Genomic DNA, 17,422 nt, shown 5'->3' on the forward strand with positions numbered 1-17,422 from the left:
AGAGCAAAATCTGGCAAGGGGTGAACACCCATAATGGATTTTTACTTCTTTCTTTTCCTCCTCTAAAAATCTAAAACCGTCAGCCTTGTACAAACCATGAACCTGCAGCAATAGCAGCTTTGTGGATTTTCCAGACAATCGGGCAGCAGAAAGTCACCTGATCCATCTGCGAGACCTGGTGAGAACCAGCAAATATAATAGGCTGCAAAACACCTGAAACTGCTGGCATCGCAAACACTTCCTGCCTAATTCTGTTGGACAACAGACACAAAGCCGACCCTGTAATTACATCCCACCCCGATCTAGATTTGCAGTCATGTAATTAATACTTCCTCTGTAAAGCAATGGAATAATTTAGAGAGCAGATTTTCAACCTTAGTCTGGGAAAACTGAGAGAGTGCGAGCTCTACTTGGGCATTTTAGCTACAGGGAAATGCTTTTCTGGTTCCATTTGCTCACAGAAACTGTAATTAGATGCTCAGAGCTCTCTTTGTGCTAGGGGAGAAGAAAATGATACTTCCTTCCTGTTTAAAAGCCACAGGCGAGAGCGGGTGAGGGGAGCTTTTACTTATTCAGGGGACTTTATGAGAGTGATAAATGTAGATGGCCCTGCAGACTCAGCCAGCTGAGAAAGTGGTGTGTTGTCCCACACAGGGAAACATTTAGCTTGTTGTTATGGAGTTAAAATGCTTCTTCTCATAAATCATTGTGGTTTTACAGTAGGCATAACAAAATCCCATATAGATCCTATACAGAAAACAAACACTTTTCTGTTTTTTTTATCATGCTACCCCCAATAAACTTTCACAGAACTGATTTTTTTCTGCTCCAGATTTCCCACTCTCAGTATATTATATACAGAAGGGAAAAAAATCATGATGGTGAGGCTTCTAGGTTTCTTCAAAAAGAAAAACTAAACAGAAAGAAGTGTGGATGTCAGCAGTACTTGAATTGAAGAGCAAGGTAAGAATCCTCAGGATCATACTTTTGGGCTTAGGTATTGAAATTCCACCTCACTCCCACTTTAGATGGTGAGTATCAGGCCCAAGAACATGCCCTGGCAAATAATGACTACAGACAGTCTCATTGCTGTGTTTACACTGTAGTGAAGTAGTGGTCACTTTTGCACAAGGATTACCTGCTCAAGCAATAAGCATGTGGTTGTGTTTTAACCCTACCAATACCTACAGAGAGTGAGATTTGGGGAAAGTTGGAGTATAATTAGAACTTCACAGTGCATTCAAAAAAACCCCCAAATCAGATTTTAAATATATAGAGTGGTCCCTAGTACAATTCCCTCCATGTGTTTTATGTGCTTTGATGACAATGTCACTCATGCATTATCAAGAAGTTATGACTGACAGCTCTCTTCTTTGAAAGGCCTCCACTTTCTATAGGGGCACAAGGGATTCACAGCTGGCCTAAGGTCAGGCTTTTCATTGCAAGGGCAATGAAAATCCAGTGAGAGGTTCTTGACACTGTCTAGGCTTCAAGTTATTCCTGTAGTGAAGATACAATCTTTGTCTTCTCAAACATAGAAAGTTTTCCACATCAGAAGTTGTTAAAGGTACAATCCAGTACTCCACAGTAGCTCATACAGTACAACTTCAGTGGGATTCAGGCATCCAAGTCCCAGAGCACTCTCCAAAAATCCTTGGCCAAGTGCCCAAGAAGCACCTACTACAAAGTCTAAGTATCCTGTTATTGCACATACCTAAAGAGGATACATTCTTTGCTGATCCAAACAGTTGAGTGCCTACTCAACTCTTTGAATTTACAAGCTAAGCAGGTCTTTACCACTAAAAGGACATAGTTCTCCACCTGTGCTAAGACCACAGCCAACAGTTACCCAAAGAATTGTACTGATTTCAAAACATAGATAGGAAATACTAATAACTTTATGATGAAAACAGTTGCCCAAGAAGCAGAAAGTCTGGATTCAAATCTTTCCTGAGCCTCCAGGGACTTGATTCAGTAGGCACCCTACCCACAAAGCATTGCAGTAGTCAGGAGAGGAGATGTGGTTCACCTGTTCAGCTGAAGTTGTATATCTCTGCAGACAACAATGAAAAAATCAGAGTAAGAGGGGGATTAGGCAAGAGCAGTCTGACTCTGTAGCCTATTGATAGATCACTCTCCTGAAACTGATTCCTGAAAGCACAGCAAAACACAGAAAACTCTGTTGAACTTTGCATTAGACACCTGTTGCCTCACTCAACAGTCTAAGTTTGTATTTTCATAACTATAAGAGAAACAGGGAGACAAAAGCATCCTATGTCTTCGGTTGTATGTGGCTAAAATTCTGAATGCTTTTAGTGATATCATTCATTCAAGAGAAATAATTCTGCTGTTTTAAAATTACCTTCCTGGCCTAAAGTAAGAGCCATGCCTTGTGGAAATTATTGTATCAGAAGAGACTCCCTACAGGAAATTGGCATTACCCAACTGATACAAGTAATATTGGTAATTCAGTACCACTGTCTTCATAAGTCTATTTTTCCAAAAGCAGTTAGAAATAACACTTACACATTTCTCTTGCTTGGTAAAAGGATATGCATGAAGAATTATTCTTTCTCTATGTACTTCAACATAAATTTTAAATGTGCAGTTGGGTAACTAAATATTTGTAAAGCAGTAAGTAGCACAGGCTTTCAGCATCAGTTCAGCACATAAGCGTCTGAAGTCAACACATTAAAAGTCTAGCCCGAATGAAAGGGATTCACCTTCAGTCTTTTTAAATTTGGAGTTTTCATGGCAGACTCAGTAATATCACATTCACATCTTTCTTAGTGAGCTCATTTTAATACTTGATTAAAAAATAAAGTATCTGAAACAACAAAGATGACCTGGCTTGGAGCTTTTGCTCAATATAGTTTGAAAGATGTATTTGCAAAAGTTTCCCTGAAGTTTGGCTAGTAGTATATTTCAAGGCTAGCAGGAAAGCTTGGGCTCTCAAGCCTCAGCAAGACAGGACAAATTCTTTGGCCATTATGTCCATGTTAATCTTTCTTTCCCCTTTCACTGGATTTTCCCTCCCCCTCCCCTTCTCACATGCCCTATTCAAGAGAAAATGATCATTTTCTTTTATTGGAAATGTTGTTTTCAACTGACCACAAATGTCAACAAAGACAGACAACAAAATAAGGGTGGCATGCAATTTTTAATGTTTTCAAGATCCAAATATATGTGATCCACTTCTCAAAACCAACTAAGGACATTTCCTTATCAAAGAACAAATAGTGTGAACATACTCTCAGACTTTTTAAGGGACACAATGTGAGGTAACAAAAAATAAAAATTGTACTCTCATTCAATAAGGCGTGTGTAAATTTTACTTGTTTTGTTAATCTATGATTGTTGGCTTTCATCTTTACTTCCTAGTCACATGCCATATACAAACAGCTGTTTCTACAATAGTACCCTTTTATAAAATCTTAGTTTGCATGGAGAGATCAGAAAAATGTGGAGAGAGAGCTATATAGCAGTGTCTTTAACATGTTACTGAGGGCTAAAGGGGAATAATAATTTAATTTATTTGTGCTATGAAATATAAGGTTTTGAAATCTCTATGGTAAGGATAAGCAACGTAGTGAGGACCCCAGACTCACATAAACATTTACCATCCCATGCATAGTCCACAGAAGCTCCCTGTAGCTACTAGAGTAATTGCTTATGTGGAAAGTAAGTATTAGGAAAGTATCACTAATGCACCTTAGCAGCTGAAAGCAAGAAAGAGATCTAGCACAGTGTAACCAGCCAGCTCTCCACATACTACAGTTGGAAAAGCACTAACTTAGAATAATATTTCACAGTATGAGTTATATGTTTGCACTGGTTCTCTGTGTGGGACAGATGGAGCATTGCCTTTTGTGAGCAGTTTGATTAGCTCCTTCACTGTATTACTTCATTGCATAAATCTCACTGAAACAAGAGAAGCTATAGTACCACTGATTTGGTTGGAACAGAACAATACTCCATAGTAATGATTTCCTCCCAGGGCTTTCTGTAGAAAGGCATCAGAAACTAACAAAAGCAAGATAAACCAAAGGAAGAATTTATCACAGTTCCCTTCCTTTGAAATAAATAAAAAAGACTTTGTCTGCACATGTCATGGTCACCCTGAGTTCCATGGAAATCTGATAAGAAATGTGGGCCCACGTCTGCAGAAGATTTTTACTTTCCTTTACTTCTAAAGGAAGTCCAACATCTCTCTGAACAATGGCAAATGTGTTTCAAATAGACCTGTGCTTTCAGGGCTTTGGCCAACAACCATATGGCCCTGGTGACTGACTTTCCCCATCTGTGGTATCCAAAATACATGGTTTCACCTTCAAAATATGTTTGTTTTTAGCAGATTTATTACAGCTCTATTTCCTCCAGATTTTAACCTTTCCATCCCCTAGTGTGTTCATGCCCATTACTGGACCCATAGCGTTCTTCTAAAGGAGATGCCAGATACACCAATAAAATGGGACAAGTTTGGGTTTTAGTAAACAGTCCAGTAAAGTAGTTAAAGAATCAGGTATCAGGCAAAGCTTAACACCTGGTACCTGATGTAGTGCATACTTGCCATAACTCCAGATATTTGACAGGGACCCAGCTCTCATCTCACAGAAGTGTTGCTGAGGCTGTTAAATCCATCTGAATGGATTTAAAGCCCTGTATACTCAACAAAGTCTATACAGTTAGGGGTGATATGAGATGTCTGCAGGTTTTTTAGTCATCCTTCCTTTGGCACATCTTCCATGTGCCTAAACAAAAGGAGAGGGCTTCCTGGGAAGCAGCTAACTATCCCGTACAGGAGATGGGAATTAGTTGTGGAAAGGAATACAGTTCCCAAAGAAAATTATTTTTCTTTGGAGCCTCTGTCACCTCTCCCTCTTCACCCCTAACCCACAATTTAGGAGGCAGATTGCGAAGTACACAGTCTTGAAAGAAACAGAGGCTTTTTTCCAAGAGCTGCTTCAAAAGAATCTGATTTAAATCAACAACCAAAAAGGATTTCTGGATTAAGCGGACGACATTAATTAAATTCTTGCCAGTTTATTTTTCATCTGACATTGTGCATATGATCCTCTTAATGCTTAGAGAAAACATTCCGTTCATCAACTAGTCTCATCCATCTGGCAGCTCGTCTCTATCATGTTATCAGTCCTGTTTAAATGAACATGTTCTGCTATTTACATTAAAGCCATTTCCTTGCACGGGCACCAAGAGTCATGGGCACCGAGAGAGCTGACTTGCACTCCCTCTGCTGGCTATCTGATTGGCTGTGTGACTTACAAATCACAAAATAGCTGGAGCCAAAAAATTGACTATTACCTGCAAGCCAACCCACCACTACAACACACACCATGTTGACACAGAGGGAACCGCCACTATGCTTCCAAAGCCAAGGACAGGACGAGAACTGCAAATTTGTACAGCAAAATATTTATTTACCTATTTTTGTGGAAAAATGTCCAGGAAACTATACAGAATTATAAGGCATTGTAATGGCGGGAAAGAGGAAGACTAACTTGAATCATGGGGTCTTGAGAAGCAAAGCCACCCCGGATTAGAAGAGAGAGGCAGACCCCTTGAGGGTCGTGACAGAAGCATAAGACCAGCCTAGGTGTTCTGAATGGTCTCCTCGAGATGTCTTCACTGCTTCTAGAAATATCATTGGGAAATTGCTAATTTAGGTACATACATGAGGCACTTGCAATTTAGTGTATGGAGTGCTCTGAAGTCGAGTACTCAATGGTAAGTCCTATACTAATGCTGTTTATTTTCTTTTTAATTTGCACAGTTTGATCTCTTTCCTTTCTGATTTTAAACCTGAGTGTAAAGCATGACTGCAATATTTCTAACTTTCTGTGCTTGTACATGATGACACTGGTAGAATCTGTCATTCCTGAGTCTATGTTTCTCTTTCCAGCATATGCCAAGCTGCAATCTCTCTAACTCTACAAGACCCGGTCCTTTTAAGGGCAGGCATACCATCTGCAGTGCAATCTATTGTGTACTCTGACTCCCATGCCTTGTGAAATTATCCATGTTTATGACATAACAGCAGCAGATGAAGCTGAAGTCAGAGATGGAACGTAAGGGTACCAGATGTCCCAATTTTCATGGGACATTCCCACACTTAAATAAAACTCACACATCCTGTTGACAGGAACCATTGTCCCAAGACCTGCACATGCAGTACCCTCCTCCCCTCGTTTGCAGGGTGGGAGTAATACATGTGGGGCTTCCCCCCCACCCTGGGAGTGTCTCAGATTCCTGCAGCTGCAGCACCTGCAGCCAGAGATAGGGAATAATGGAGAGGGAACTTCTTCTGCACACAGCTAATTCATACAATGAACCATGCTGTCCCCTTCTTTCCACTCTCACTTCTTCCCACTCTTTTGCAGAGACTGCACACAAGTTTGTGCTGGAGCAGTAGGAGTAGAGAGCTGCCAGGGACACATGAGAGCACCGAGCAGCCCTGCACAGCACAGGAATTGCCATGAACTCCCAGGGCCGCCTTGCAAGCAGCTGCTATTGGAACAGCTATACAGTTTAATGATTTCTTTCCAGATTCTGCTGGATAACAGAAGAGTGAGAGGGGGATTGGACAGGAGGCTGAAACTGAAGGTGCAAATAAAGGCCAGCCAAATTTTGGAGTACATGTTGTGTGACCATCCAGCTCCTTGTGTTGACATGACTAAATGCAGCTCTTCCCCTGGGCTCCCATAGGCTTCTCTACTGTGTAATAATCACTATTTCTTGACATATTTGAAAAAGCATCTTTTGCTTTCTTATTGTCAGTTCAATTGTCTTTCCTCATGAGAATCCGAGGGAGGAGATACAGTTTTCTGGAGTCCCACCTACTTTACTTCATGGAGTTTCCTACACTTACACCTTTACAAAGCAAAGGATTTACCCCTGAGAGAGATGATTGAGAAAAACCCTCAGGTCTGTATGGAAACTGGATTTCACCTTTGCAGATCCAGTACATATCAGTGCAAGGCTGTCAGCCCCACAAGACTTAACAGTTTTGTCCAAACTTCCTTATAATAAAGAGCACCAGCTGGGCCATAGAGAGCAGCTGTTACTTAGGAGGAATTTCAACTTCTCAGTTCAGTCAGGGAAAAAAAAAGAAGAATATGGGATGTGGTACAGTTAAGAATGAATGTGAAATATTTAATATTTACCCACTTCTAATTAGGACAAAGAAATGGTTTTGATAGCTGTACTTGAGGTCAAGGTCAAGTTTGCACACCCATGTGGCTTCGGTCAGCTGCATCCATTCTGCCTGCTTGGGACAAAGACAAGGGGTGAACCTTGCACCCCCTTTCCTGTCTCCCACCCCACAAAGCCTGAAATTCCCTGACTGGAGAACCAGATGACTTTCTGCAGGCTAGAGTTTAATTGAGACCAATGTTTGGGCAGGGTAGATAACAGGGAAGCTACAATCCAAAACCAGGCTTGATCCTGAGACTTTCAAGATGCTGTAGACATGCCCACTTCTTATTGTCAACTCTGGCATGTGAGAATGGATGTATTTATAAATTTTTATTTCTTTCAGTAGTCCTCTTCATGAACTAAGCTGAAGGCCATCATCTTCATCTGTGAATTCTAGCACATGCTTGCCAAGCAATTTTTAAAAAAATCACCTTCCCTCACAGGTTTGGCTAAGTCTACTTGCATGAAAGAAAAGCAGAATTAGGTGCTTGCAGCCACATATAACTCAGGTACAGTGAGACTGCATGGCAGAGAGCATGTATAAGTAAAGCCTCTTAATTTTTGTAATGAAAACAGTTGGATTTTGTGAAAGTAGACAATATATTTGCACGGCATCTGTGAAAAGAGGTGTGTAGGTCCATTGTGCAACTTCAGAATTGAGCTCTTCCCAAATTTCTTCCAAATTTTTCAACATCCTACTTAAAGTAAGGATACAAGAGAGACTGCATTTTCTTCCAGTTGAACTACTTCCCTATCATGACACTGAAGCGGGAACAGCTCTTACTCTGAGGACAGCAGGGTCCATCCCCTCCAGAACCATACAGTCTTTGATAAAATTTTTCTGGGTTTTTTTTGGTTTTGTTTGGTTTGGGTGGGTGGGTGGGTGGGTGGAGTTTTTTGCGCTTTTTGCTTTTTCCTCTTGGGCCAAGATCGTTCAGCACAAGTGCTAGCACCAAACCCAGCACCACGACAAACCAGAACATGAACATACAACTGAATAGCAAGTGCACTGCATGTCCATGGTAGCTCCCAGTGAGGATTCCCAGGGCTGTCCCCAGTCTTACAGAAACTGATTTGTGGAAACACGTGCTAAACACAGAAGTGATACATAGGAGAAACAGAAAGTCCCAACACACTGCCTATGCTTTGATTTAATTTCTATCAGAGTAGTTGTATTTGATTGATTATCTTTGATTCATCTCTCCTTTTCTTAACAAAGCTGAATAAGGTAGATTTTGTTGCTGAAAAACAAGTTTAGTAAAAATGTTTCAGAGTTCACCTGCATTCATGGAATGACTTTTGGTGGGCACCTTGCCAGGTCTCCATGTGAACAGTGACAACATGTGGCAACTTGGGATAGATAGATGCAAAGACAGATGCAAAGGAAGATGTTACAGGGTTCTCTATAAACCAGTTAACATTTTTCTCTTTTTGAGTAGATAACATTAAATACTCTCATCTTGTTAGTATCCTCATAATAATACTTACACTGTTCCTGTTTTGTATAATATCATTCCCTTAAACTTCCATTGTGTTCTACATGCATGTGCACACACATTCCACAGACACACATGATTTTCTGCTGACATCCCTACCAACTAAAAACCTACCACTGCACTGAAGTGCTATTTTGCATGTGACTTTAACCACCTTTTCCACACATGCATTCTTAGCTCATAAGCACATGTTCTCTCAGTCAGCTTAAACTATGTTGTTTGAGACCCCTTTTTGCCAAGCATCCCAGGTTGCTCTTTGTTAGCAATCTGTCACTGAGGTTATTTGCCTTTCCAACAGCATTTTTTGTCATCTACATTTGCCAAAATGAATCTGTATTTTGTTTAAGATTGCAAATTTTAAATCTTAGTCTTAATTTGCCAGCATCAAGACAATGAACTCAGATCTCTGTGATATTGTTTTAGGAATATTTACATTCCCACTTACAGATACATTTTGTAATCTGTTGACCAGATTTCAGTGTGGCTAATATTGTCTCTCCTGATTTTCCTATACTGCAATTTTTCAGATGTCATATGAAAAAAAGTCAAATACAGTACAAACATAAATTTCTGTCAGAATAGTCAGCCTGAAAAAATTGGCCTACATTCTCATTGAGAAATAATCTGTGTTCATCAAGTATGTTGACTGGAATTAATTATGCAAATATCCTTTAAATTTTTAGCGGCTTCTTCACCCGTGAGCCTCGCGCTCAGAATCAGCATCAAGATACACTTGTGTGGGTCACAGATTTTCTCTTTTAAAATATTAGAACGTTAACTTTTTTCCAGAATCCTGGAAAGTGCCCCATTTTGTAAGTCTTGTTTAAAATCAACATGAATGTCTTGAAGAGCTCATCTACCAATTTCTTTAATACTCTTGGCTACAAGTTATACAGTCTACTGGATCTAAAAATGTTTCACTCCGAATTTTGTCATTTAATGTCTGCTCCAGCTACTGATAAAATGGAATGTATTTCATTAGCATTATAAGATATGAAAAAATTCTCCTACTTCAAATACAGAACAGAAATTTTTACTGAATACATCTGACTTAGTTATGTGTCTAAGAGCTTTTTATTAAATATCCTTGCCTTTTCTTAATGTCTAAGATAATTTTTGTCTCATACAAGACCTATACCATAGTTAAGGTTATTTCTAATAATTTAAATCATTCCTCTTATGTCCTTATACACGAGGTATGTAATTTTTTTTTTATTTTATAGCTTTAGCTTCTCTTATCCAGTGGCTGTATTCTTAGCTGCAATCTGTAATGCTTTGCTTTTATTTTATCTGTTGGTCTCTCCCATTTTTTAACTTTTTGTCTTCACTGTCTTGACATCAGTGCCCGGGAAGCTGATGGAGCAGCTTATTCTGAGTACCATCACAAAACACATGCGGGACAACCAGATGATCAGGCCCAGTCAGCATGGGTTTATGAAAGGCAGGTCCTGCTTGATAAACCTGATCTCCTTCTACGACAGGGCGACCTGCTTATTGGATGAGGGAAAGGCTGTGAATGTTGTCTACCTTGACTTCAGTAAGGCCTTTGACAACATTTCCCACAGCATTCTCCTGGTGAAAATGGCTGCTCGTGGCTTGGATGTGCACACGCTTTGCTGGGTAAAAAACTGTCTGGATGACCGGGCCCAAAGAGTTGTGGTGAACGGAGTTAAATCCGGTTGGCGGCCGGTCACGAGTGGTGTCCCCCAGGGCTCGGTTTTGGGGCCACTCCTGTTTAACATCTTTATTGATGATCTAGACGAGGGAATCGAGTGCACCCTCAGTCATTTGCAGATGACACCAAGTTGGGTGGGAGTGTTGATCTGCTCGAGGGTAGGGAGGCTCTGCAGAGAGATCTGGACAGGCTGGAGCGAGGAGTTTCAATAAGGCCAAATGCTGGGTTTTGCACTTCAGCCACAACAACCCCCAGCAGCGCTACAGGCTTGGGGAGGAGTGGCTGGAGAACTGCCAGTCAAAGAGGGACCTGGGGGTGTTGATTGACAGCCGGCTGAACATGAGCCAGCAGTGTGCCCAGGTGGCCAAGAAGACCAATGGCATCCTGGCTTGTATCAGAAGTAGCGTGGCCAGCAGGGACAGGGAAGTGATCTTACCCCTGTACTCAGCACTGGTGAGGCCGCACCTCGATTCCTGTGTTCAGTTTTGGGCCCCTCACTACAAAAAGGACATTGAATTACTTGAGCATGTCCAGAGAAGGGCAACGAAACTGGTGAAGGGTCTTGAGCACATGTCGTACGAGGAGCGGCTGAGGGAACTGGGGTTGTTTAGTCTGGAGAAGAGGAGGCTGAGGGGAGACCTCATCGCCCTCTACAGCTACCTGAAAGGAGGTTGCAGAGAGCTGGGGATGAGTCTCTTTAATGAAGTAACAAGTGATAGGACAAGAGGGAATGGCCTCAAGTTGCACCAGGGAAGGTTTAGACTGGATATTAGGAAGCATTTCTTTACAGAACGGGTTATTAGGCGTTGGAATGGGCTGCCCAGGGAGGTGGTGGAGTCCCCATCCCTGGAGGTGTTTAAGAGTCGAGTAGACATAGCGCTGAGGGATATGGTGTAGTTGGAAACTGTCAGTGCTAGGTTAATGGTTGGACTGGATGATCTACAAGGTCCTTTCCAACCTTGATGATTCTGTGATTTTGTGAAATTCCGTCAAAGGTAATGGGACAGTGGTGCAGTCACCAACATATGAGCAAGGACTCTACAGAACAAGTTTTATGCATAATTAATTTATAAATTTTAGATTATGCATTCACAAAACAATTTTGTTCCTTTAAGATGCCTACATCATGTAATATGGTATCTGTTCCCTGAGGAGATGACAGATTTCTAAAACATAAAATCAACAAATAGTGAATAATTTGTTTAAGTAACACTATTTGTGTTGCCTAGGTATATATATAAAACAATAAACATTTTCCAGATATTCTAACTTACACAATTTTTTCACATGACTATTTGTAAATCACTAATAGAAGATCATGAAAGTGGCCAAATGAAAACAACTGTAAAATTTTCAAATTACCTTAATTTAAACCTTGTCTGTAAAACAGCACAGTTTCCATTTTCACAAATAATCTTGCTTAGAAAATAATAAGTTTTTAAAAGCTTATATGTGCTATATCTTCAAAATTAAATGGAATTTCAGAGCATTATTTTTCAGACCCCCACCCCCAAAATGTGCTTTTACATATCTGCACCTTAATTAAAATACACAAAAATTCATCAGAATTATATAAAAAACATGTATAACTAAACTAATAAATGGAGTGAGAGCTAAGAATATGCATGTGGACTGTCATACTTTGCAAGCAAAGACTTGCAGAGCCATTCATCATCGAAACAAATCCTGCCAAACTCGATAAGATCTGTCATACTCCAGCCAAATTGGTAAAATAAATGTAGAAAACAGGAATGTAATGTGATGTGACTAATCCTGAGACACAGTACAACAGAAAGGAAGGTTCTTAATATGGCAAGGAAAAATATGCTCGTGATACACTGAAGGTTGAAGATGGAAATGCTGTAGACTTCTTTCCCCTGTCATGCCTTACAAAGAGCTTTGAAAATGTCATACACATTCCTAATGTTCTTCACAGAATTTAAAGTAGTTTTTCAAATTATTATTGTTTTTTAAATTTTGGATGACTCAGTCCAAATCACTGCCTGGTTTCAGATTCAGATTTTTTAGAAACCTAACCTATTTGGCATTAGTGTAGGAGAGATTATTTGGAGTGAAAAATGTCGGGTATTACACTCCTATGGAAGTCTGACCACTAGTGGCACAAAACCACCCTCTTGGAAATGCATCCACCCAGGGGGGAAGCTTTGAAAGGCGGGACCATTATTTGAATTGGCCTTTGAAATTATGCAGATTCACAGGGTGGAAAGAGTTGGAGGTCCTACAGGGCCACTTTGAACAAAGACAGAAAATCCAGAGCGTTCTTCTGTCCTGAGGGTCTCCCTTTGGCAGGGCACAGCTGCATTGCTCTGGGGGGGCACTGGAGAAATTCTGTCCCCCAGAGAGCAGGTCCTCCTCAGGGGCTACGAAGCCATCCCTGGCTAGCAATAACTTGGTTTGGCTGACTGCACTCACTGCATTTTATAAATACAATAAAATGAACAGATTAAAAATATTTTTTAAATAAGAAAAAAAAAATTCCTTCACAGGCTTTAGCAAATTTTTTTTTTTAAATAGTAATAAACAGTAAAATTTCTCCAAGCACAACATCTGTGGAAAGAGGCAATTTCTTTTACTATGTCAATGGATATAGTTTGAAAAAGAGACAAGGTTTCAGATGGATTGGTTAGTCTAAAGATATTAGATCTTGCTTCATTCATACAAGGATAGCGTGCTTCATAAGACAACATAACTGTTTGCTATTTTTTCTACTATTGGGTCCAATTGGCATCACTGGAAAAACATACTTAGAAACCTGCTTGTTTTTTACAGCTATCTGTACTTTTATTATTAAAAAACATTACTCTGTCAAAAAACCTCTCCTCCCCTCCTGTGCTTAGACCAACCCATTCATTTATGTTATTGATATTACATCTTTTACACAGTTGTATCTCTGTTAATTTAATTTTTATCTCAGATTAAATTTTATTTAATGTCTTAATACCTTTTATAATACTATATATGATATAATATTACAAGAATATTGTTATTATAGTCACTCCTCTACAGCACTATGTGTTGGATTGTAAAGATTGATCTACATTGACAACACAGTTCACAGCTTTCAATTTCAGATTGAATACATTGAAATTCCAAAACAAGAAGATCCAAGATTCAGCTGAGAAGGCTAACTCACAGGATGCAAAATAAAATGTGATAACTACTTAATCTGGGTTTTATCTCAGCATTAGCTTTTTTTAGCATTACTCTCTTGAAATTACAATAATACTCGTTTGAAATCATAATAATACTACATGTATTCCATTTTAAATGAAAGAATCAAATGCATTCTCTCTATGTAGGTCTCAACTTTTCCATCAGGATCTATGAAACAGTGAGTAGGATCTGACAGATCCCATTATTCAAAGTGGCTGAACTCCTTTCTTATTGTAGCTGGTCATAAAACTTGGCCCAAGCCTATTACTAGTAATATCCCTTTATAGCTGCACTTACTTTTAAACTGTAAATCTGTTTTACATCTATGGAAAAAATACAGTCTGGGTGCACCTGGACTGAGGACGCAGCCCTGGGTAATTTATTTTATGAATTTACACTGAATTAAATAAGGAGTACTACCAGCATCTAGCAAGTATTCTTCCTCCTGAGGCTGCAAATCAACAAGAAAACATTTCTTAAACTGACACACTGAAAGATCTGGGTTTACAATATGTTGTTTGAATGTGTTCTGGTTGAAACAGGAACTGACAGTCTGATTGATAGCCCCTATTTCTTTCCTTATTGTCACAAATTACTTTCAGGGTGCTAGTAATAACACAGTGTTAGACTCCAATAAAAGGTGCAACTTCCCAGCTGGCTTTCACCATGAAAAGTTTTGTCGTATTAGTGGAAATCATTTTGCTGAACATTTAAATCCTGCATCCTGGAGGACTGTGTGGTGCAGGAGACTGGTAGTGAGAACAGAATAAAGAGCCTTTCACCTCTCTGTTCCTAGCAAAAGCTCAGGCTCAGTAGATACCAACTGCTATTTCTATACAGGGACTTTTCAGTGCCCTGTGTCAAATGAGTTTAGGCTAACCATTTGCTAATGATTATCCTGAAATCTCTTTCATTAACAGTGCTATAAGTACACTGAAGAGCACTTCTCAGTCACATGAGGACTACAAAACTCAGGTACAGAACAAACGAAAAGGAAGTGATTTTTCGAATAAGATGTATCTTTGTTGTTGATCTCCTTCCCACATGATTCAAAAAGCAACTAGAGAAACAACGGGGAAAATCCATCAAGAGCTGTTAAAAACAGAGACAACACCTCTGTCCACATCTGTGTGGTTTTCTTTTTGAGGTATTTATTTCATATTATAAAAGACATCTATCTGCAAAACCCTAGATTGCTTTAGACAGGGAATATATTGCAGGGTATATTTACATGATTGCTTGTCATGTTCTTGTCGAGGTGTCTGATGTCTTTCACAGCTAACAGCAGGATGAATTCTTAGTTTGAGCCAGTGTGGATAGTCTTGTGTTATTATGCTTTTGTCTTATGTTGTTAAGCTGAAAACAGCTGCCTTCTTCACAGCAGACTCAAACTGTGGGGATTACAAAGCTATAATTTCCCTTGCCTAGAAATTTCAATATTTTTACTATTTCTCTCTTTTAAAGTAAGTCCCTAGTGCCTTCTGCTGGTTTTGAAGGCTTTGAGGAAAATACAGTCAATTCAAAGACTGCCACAAGCTATGTAAAGGCCGATTTCTTCAACTAATTGTAGCTGTATCTGTCACAACATCTAGACAAGATTTTCTGATGCTAGCCTGAGAAGCTTACAGAAACCAAATCCCATCTTCATATTGTTACAATAGTCAAGTGCACATTAACTCCTCCTTTCCTTGTCCCTGTGTGAGCATGAAAAGAAACAGAAATGTGGATTTCATGAGGGAGAGAAGTGTATTAGACACAATCAAGGGACCAGGGCTTATCCAGGGCTCATCTGTGCCTAAGCAGATGTGCACTGATGCAGGTTGTGAAACCCTAGTAACAGGCCATTGGATTTTATTCTCGGGACTCCAAATAAATCCAAAATTTCAGGACTACTGAGACCTTGGCCATTCTTTGTGTCACTGGAGTTGTTTTAAGATATCTCTCTGTCTTCTGCCAGCAAATAAACTGAGCAATCTGCTAGCCAAATGCTGTTAAACAGAAAGGAACACAGAAAAGAACAGAAAGGAAGTGCAAAGACTTGATTCAGCCGCCTAAGCATAGGTATAAAATGTCTTTTGAAATATCTTAGAAAATCATGCTGCCTTTCAGATGGTGCATCAGAAGGGCCTGGGTATCCCCCAGGTCCTGTGTCATATCTCCCAAGCATGTAAGCATGCCCCAGATACCCTAAATCATCTCAAATATCACTAGATGCCTGAGTTTAGGTCTCTGAATTGAGTCATAGATAAGTTGTAGGTTAGGTAGATGGCTAAAGTTTCATTAATCTTATTCAAAAGAACTGCTTTTGAATCTAGATTTTGACACACCTCTCTGTAACCCTGAGGAAATAATTTAATTTTCCTGCCCTACCTTCGCTATCTGAGATACTGGATTAGTTCTGCTCTATATTCATGAGAGTAAAACAGGATGTTTATGGCAACAGACTACTTAACATGCAAACTGCTCAATTTTGATTGGGATTGTGGTTTGTTTGTTTGGTAAGTATGCATCATAATGCACAAAAACCTTCCATTAAATCTGAACAAATTTTAACAACTGTACATAGTTATCAACAGAATAATCTTTTTCTCCATACAGCAGGATATATGTAGGTTTGAAAACCTCCTAAGTGATAAGAGTTTAGTCACAAAGGACAGATGTTGTAGTGCTGGGAAAGACCTGAGAAAGTCTTCTTTATCTCAGTCCTGTAGCACATAATATACAACATGCACACAACACCACAGATTTTTCATGAGAGCCTCAGGAGAAGCATAAAACTGAGCACCACTGGATGTAACATTTGCTAAATGCAGAGAAGAGCAAAACCTTCCAGCAGCATTGTTAACCATGCTTCAGGAGTCTTCAAGCAGATGTCATACCTATTAGGGAAATGCAAATCACAAAACAGTACAGCTTGATTTCCAATAATGCTACAATCTGATTCTGCATCTGAGAAAATTATTAAGGTATCAATAGCAAAACTATTTCCAGACATTTCATGATGCCTCAGAAGAGCAGCTTTTACAGGCACTATATCTGCAGTAAGCAGCATATTCCTGTTTTCAAGATAGCATAATTATCCTGCTAATGGAAACCAGTATAAAAACAAGTCACCATAAAGGGATAGGAACTGATATCCTATAAGTTTTGAAACAAAAAAAAAAAAAAAAAAAACAAACAAACAAAAAAAACACACAAGGAAAAAACAGACTAAGGTCTACTGGAAATAATCATGACAAACCTCCCCTTCTGAACTGTAGGACACAGTCTGAGGAATAGCTCTTAAGAAAAGCTCTCATAGTCAAGTGCAGGAAAAATTAACATTTCAGTAAATCTATTAATGCTACAAAACTATAATTGAAACTGAGTAGCTTTAAAAATTCATGCTTTGGCTGAATTTCATGATCTTCATAATCTCCTGGTGTCAGATAATTGTCTCTCACTTTCTTTTTTAAAAAAATATAAGTAAAATATTCAGTTGCCTCTTTGCAAAATATTTGTCATATTTGACATAAATTGATCTGTTTTATAACATATCTTTATAAGACAGCTTCTTCTTGAAGCAAATTTAACATCAGCTTCAGCTACAGGTTTGATGCACATGATTGGAGCAGCTCTTCCCACTACTTCCAACCAAGTCACACCATACGACAGTGGCAAACTAGTGTCAGAGGTCTGCAGATGAACAGATATGTTGTGACATCTTCGTTCCAAATACCTGCATATAACATGTGAGACAGAAGAGGTGAAGTGATCCTGCATCAAGGACCGGGAAAAAAATGACATATGATAGTGCTACATCCTCCATTGCCACCTGGTATTTCCCTCTGGGCTTGCACACATCTAAAAATTAGTTATTCTGTAA

Source organism: Strix aluco, chromosome 2 (assembly GCF_031877795.1).
Source record: "Strix aluco isolate bStrAlu1 chromosome 2, bStrAlu1.hap1, whole genome shotgun sequence".
Taxonomy (NCBI): domain Eukaryota; kingdom Metazoa; phylum Chordata; class Aves; order Strigiformes; family Strigidae; genus Strix; species Strix aluco.